The sequence below is a fragment of the Maylandia zebra genome, linkage group LG2 (assembly GCF_041146795.1).
Source record: "Maylandia zebra isolate NMK-2024a linkage group LG2, Mzebra_GT3a, whole genome shotgun sequence".
NCBI classification, from domain to species: Eukaryota; Metazoa; Chordata; class Actinopteri; order Cichliformes; family Cichlidae; genus Maylandia; species Maylandia zebra.
Genome location: NC_135168.1, coordinates 5,978,275 through 5,983,843, shown reverse-complemented (window position 1 = coordinate 5,983,843; position 5,569 = coordinate 5,978,275). Strand labels below are relative to the sequence as shown.

Here is a 5,569-nt window from a genome sequence, read left to right as displayed (position 1 = left end):
TCTTTAGAAAGCTGCTCTCTGTCCCAGGAGCTGTTGTCACAGTAACAGCAGGAACAGGAAGTCACATGCTCTCTGCTCTGTGATTGGCTGCTTCTTATCTCAGCTTCCTGCAGAGGGTGGGGTCTGCTGATAACGCACACCAACAGAAGTGTGACTTTCACTTCCTGTTTATTGCTGTTGTTCTTAAAGCTCTCAGGCGATGCTGCAGCGCCCCCTGCTGACACAAACTCCTCCCTCTGTCTCAGAGGTCACAGGTCAGCCTGCTGCAGAGGGTCTGCCTGTTCATGGACTTCCTGTTACAGAGACGGGTCTCAGCATCAACACTAGTTTCTGATTGGACGGTGTGGAAAATGTTACGAGTTCAAAATATTGGGGATGGAGACAAGAGAAAAACCACAATAACAACACTGGTCCGGTCGGGTTGAGTCAAACGATGATTTTAATGATCACACACGTGGGAGATGGACACTGATGCAGACAGCCTCTGATCTCAAAATGGTGGAGCATTGCTCAAACTCTTATAGCCTCTGGTGCCTCCACCTTATCATAAAAGCCTAAACATTCACATGCTTTCTCTCACACAGCGCCTAAGCTACGACCTTGGCTCCCTGTTTATCTGCTCCTGCTGAGATGGGGCAGAAAACTCCAGCATGTTCTCTTCTAATCAGACAAATAAGGCGATGACTTTCTGCAAACAGTATTTCTTATAACTCAGCAGTATAATGCATCATAAAACAATATCATTCATTCACAATAAATCAGCAGTTTAATATAATGCACATCAGTTTAACTAATGCAATAGTTATCAGCTTCTTCTAATTCAGGAGAATAATGCAAACTAAAACTACATAATAATTCACAATCTTTAATTAGGGGTATAACATGGCATAAAATAATATTATAATCTAACAAAACCCAGCTTCCTCCAGCCGAGTGATGTGTGGATTCATCACTCTCTGTGGATCAGTGTAAGTCTGTGTGTGGGTCAGCTGCAGGACTTGTTTGACCTTTGACCCTGGCAGACAGAGCTGGTTACTGCTGTGTGACTCCTGCCGTCGCTCCACTTTAAATTTTACTTAAAATAAGTCCTGACATGGCCCCGCCCCCTCTGACCTGCTGCTCCTGGATGTGCTGAGGACACAGCGGAGGCTCAGAGGGGGCGGGGCTTTTCCCGTGGCGGTAACCAAACTGCATTAGGTCGCTGCACTGCCAGTGTTTAACCACACCTCTTCTGACTGACCTTTGACCTCTGACATGTTGATTCGATCCTTATTTAATGACGTCTTTTATCTAGTGATTTAATTCTGTGTATTTATATGTGATGGTGTTCCTGCGTTCAGCCTCAGCTGATATCCACAGACGCTCCTATTGGCTGGTTTTAAAAACACATTTTTCCATTAAAGAGACTCTTTTAAAAACACGTCTGCCTGAAATTCACATTTCATTGATTTTGGGGGATTTTAACAGAGAGATAGAACTTTATGAATCCCTCATGTTTATCCTCCAGGAAATCCAGTTTGTAGCAGCAGAACACCGACAAATCTTTACACAGCACAGAATTAGGATATCAAATAAAGGGGAATAAGAGAATATGAATATAAGCATAAATATGTACATATATACACAGACCTCACACAGAGACAGCAGCTACACTGTGTGTGGATGTGATCCACAGTCACAGCTGTGGGTTTCAGTCAGTGTGTCTCTAACTTCATGGTCACATTTCAAAGCTTATTGGAGCCAGAAGATGTTCAAGTAAAAGATTTATTGCTGTACTCGTCTACCAGGATAACAGGAGGTTCATAAAGCTGTGTAATACTTCAGCTTTACATCATGGAGTAGTAGTTTATTAAACCCCCCAAAATATGACTATCCAGAGTTGGGACCAGGAAGCAGAGTTGTAGTCTTACACGCCTCTCTGCAGCTTCTCTCCTCCTGCTACACCCCCAAAAACCCATCTCCATAGAGACTGTGTCAGCTCCCAAACAGACAAAAAACAAACTAAAACCAGCAACAAACAACTTAAACATAAACAGTCACAAAGAAAGAACAATACAGTATCCACATCTGAACCAAAGAGTAAAACAGTGAAATGTGGATTATTAAACATTAGGTCTCTCTCCTCCAAGTCTCTGTTAGTACATGTTAGTAAAAACATTTCTGCATTTTACCCATATTTTATTTTTAACTCAAAATCAAAGATTCCAGATTCTCCTACATGTTGGTTTTGAATCAGATAGGACGACAGATTTCAGGTGGCCCTGTGTCTTTCTCTATTACATTTGCCACTGTGTAACTCAAAGTTATTTAAGGACTAGTTTATTTCAATGGATGAGTTTACTGACTGACGCGCAGAAGAAATAGTTCTTTATGGAGCCTAGATGGTGTGAATGATGAGACCAAAGACTGCAATATCTTGTACCAAAAATATATTGAATAAATGGAGGAAAGGGGAAATGGAACAAAATAATTAACACAACACACAACATAAATGCCCACAATTAAATAATAAATCAATGCTGTGATCTTTCTGTGCAAAAGTCCTTTTTGGTCCTCTTCTTTTTAAAGTTCACTTTTGAGGTATTCCTCCTTAGAGTCCAGCTTCATACAAATGGGGAAATATGTCCGTAATCCAAAGACGGCTAAGTGGGGGAAAGAGGGGAAACAAAGAATGGTCCTACCGGCTCGCCACTTCAATATGAAGAAGATTAATTCAAAGGGAGGGAACAAAACCTGACCTGTAGGTCAGAAAAACGTCCACACGGCCATAAACAATCAGAAGAGTCTGTTCAGTGACAGGTTGCTTCTCCCAAAGACAAGAACTAACAGACTTAAAAACTCCTTTGTCCCACACGCCATCAAACTGTTTAACTCCTCTCTGGAGGGGAGAGGGAGGGGAAACAGGAGGACAAAGGAGGGGGGAACAACTAAGCTGTAGTGCCTCTTCACCTCACTGTACAATACCTTGTGCAATACTTTTTGTAAATAGTCAACAGTGCAATAGACTCAATACTTGAAATGTGCAATTCACTTGTATTTTTATTTTTTATTCCTATTTATTCTATTTATCCCCTTTGTATATTTTATTTTATTTATATTTGTCTCTGTATTTATATATGTGTGTGTGTGTGTGTGGGTGTATATATATATATATATATATAACAATTCTGTAACTGTAACTTCGGTCGTTGCTGTGCTTTTTGGAAGTCGAATTTCCCAGAGGAACCCACCCGAGGGATTAATAAAGTTCTATCTTATCTTATCTTATCTTATTAGCACATCAAGTTCGATTCAGTTTACCGGTAAACAAATATATTTTTCTGCAAGCCTATGTAACAATGCAAATCATCATCATCATCAACCAATGTACAACAGTTAAATCATTAATCATTTTGGCTACGTAGCTTAATCTATACATTCCAGTAGCGTTCGCTACAAACAATACAAAAACAACAATAAAGAAAAACAACTGTCTAACAGACAGCATAGCCGAATTCAAGGCAACACATAACAATAATCATGTTACCTGGCATCTTTTCAGCCACCAATGATAGTCATTGTATGTTATCAACATTTCACTAAATATGTTTTCTCTCATGTTTAAAATAGGCCGACCAAGAGCAAAATAGGTATGTCTGCAGACTCTGCTGTAGCCAAAGTTATCAGATCTCCTGTGTTTTTAAATCCCTAACTGCTCGATCATTATCATTTTAGAAGACAACAATTTCTCAAAGGAGGTTCAAAACTAATGCCTACAAGATTACCAAGAGGATGGTTCGGGGCTCTTACATGACTCCGGGAAGTCAACACTTGGTGGATGAGGTGTGTTACCTTTGACACTTTTAAGACAGTCCTGTTTATCACTACTAACAATAAGCAAATATGTTTTCACTCAACAGATCCTTCACAGCATGTTGTTTCTGGGCAAAATCAACAACATCCCCTTTTCTCCAGAAGAAATCTTCCCTAATCCTTTTGTTTTGGGTTCTTTAATGAGAAGATATCCCAGGCCTTTTAAGTTGTATTCGACTCAGCTTCCCAGGCGAAGTCCCTTCTCCTGTGTGCTCGACATGGTAAGATAACTCTTCTCACATTTTCAGTCAATCTGACAAACTTCCAGTTTTTAGGAAAGTATAATGCAAAGTGCTTTTTTACTGAGAAATCCAAAGAAAATCCATACTGTACCTTATACTTCAACATATGCTTCTAGCTATGCTTCTCCACCAAACACAGAGACTGCAGGAGAGCTGGAGACTTGCTTCAGAATTTGTTAGTTCTAAATAATGTCTAACAGACTCATTATTGGAGATGCTTACAGTCTTCAAGGCGTATATGATGCTGTCACTGTGTAGCTGCTGGATCTGTTAAGTCAGCTCAAAGACTCTAAATTCAGCGTGTTTTGACAGCCTGGCATAGCAAAATAGAAAAAAAAAGGTCAATTAGCAAATTTAATTATAAATTAGTGAGAACAAAGATGGATTTTTGCTTATTGATTTAAAATTAAATAGATTTTTGTGACATGTTTCACCCCCTATCTTAAAATGTCTAAATCAAAAGCATCCAATGGTCCTGCATAGTTAAATAAGTCAAGCAGCGAAACAAACATGTTGATCAACTTTCTATGAAAAACAACTATATAATCAGGTGCAACACTTTGACCAGATCTGTAACTGTTTTCAGATCGTCCTGCAAAATAACTCAGAGAATGAAGAGCAAATAAAGCAGAGTCTGCAAGATCTCCTCACAGACTTGGACTTAGAAGAGAATAATAAAAAAACAGCTTTCGTCTCGTCCACCATCTGCATTTCTCAAAAATCCCAAACCAACAAATCAGAAAGGTACTGCGGAGTCTCCATGTCCACCAAAGGTCCTAACGCTGGCAAAATTATGATTGCTGCCTCCTGTCTTAGCAAATGGCATAAATATGTATCTGGTGCGGTGATGACCTATTATCCAAACACAGTCCAGAAAGATTACTTTGATGGAACAATTGAAGTACCTGGAAATATCAGGTGTGAGGCTTTTTGTCTCCGTGATGGTGCCAGAATGAAGCCTTGCAGATCATGTAAGAATTTGTTTGGCTTGAACACAGAAGACCTCAGAGAGTGGCCATATGGTAACTGTGCTGAAGCTGAGAGCCTGAGCAATTTGCTTGAAAATGAGAGAGAAGTTGAAACACATGTGGATGAATACTCAGCTGAAAAGGACAACAGGCAGAGAGCTGAGGATGAGGTTGGTAGGGTTCTTAGAACTGTGTTGCAAAGGATTCGGTTTAACTGGACAGGTGAATTTTACAACCCAGAACAAGGGTGAGATTTCATGAAATCATTTGCATTCATCATTCTGATAAATCAAAGATTCTCTGCTCTGACAGCATCTGTGTGGATTTTCTGTAATCACAGAGACGTGTATAAGCACGTTTACTTTCCATCTCCATGTAATTGTCACATTTAATAATTAAAACTGGCTTCTATGGGTTTTTGTTTGTTTGCTTACATATCTAGTGTTTAATGCAATATGAAGCATTATCAGACAGCATTTATTGGGAAGAATCCCATATTTATACTGG

General features: G+C 39.6%; 1 long non-coding RNA gene across 1 annotated transcript; it reads left to right on the top strand.

Annotated features, from left to right (window-relative positions):
• The first annotated feature begins 3,539 nt into the window (after positions 1-3,539).
• Positions 3,540-3,984, top strand: LOC143413477 (uncharacterized). Its single transcript, XR_013094088.1, has 3 exons — positions 3,540-3,629; positions 3,715-3,822; positions 3,900-3,984. It is a non-coding gene; the product is annotated as an uncharacterized LOC143413477 (long non-coding RNA).
• The last annotated feature ends 1,585 nt before the right edge of the window (positions 3,985-5,569 follow it).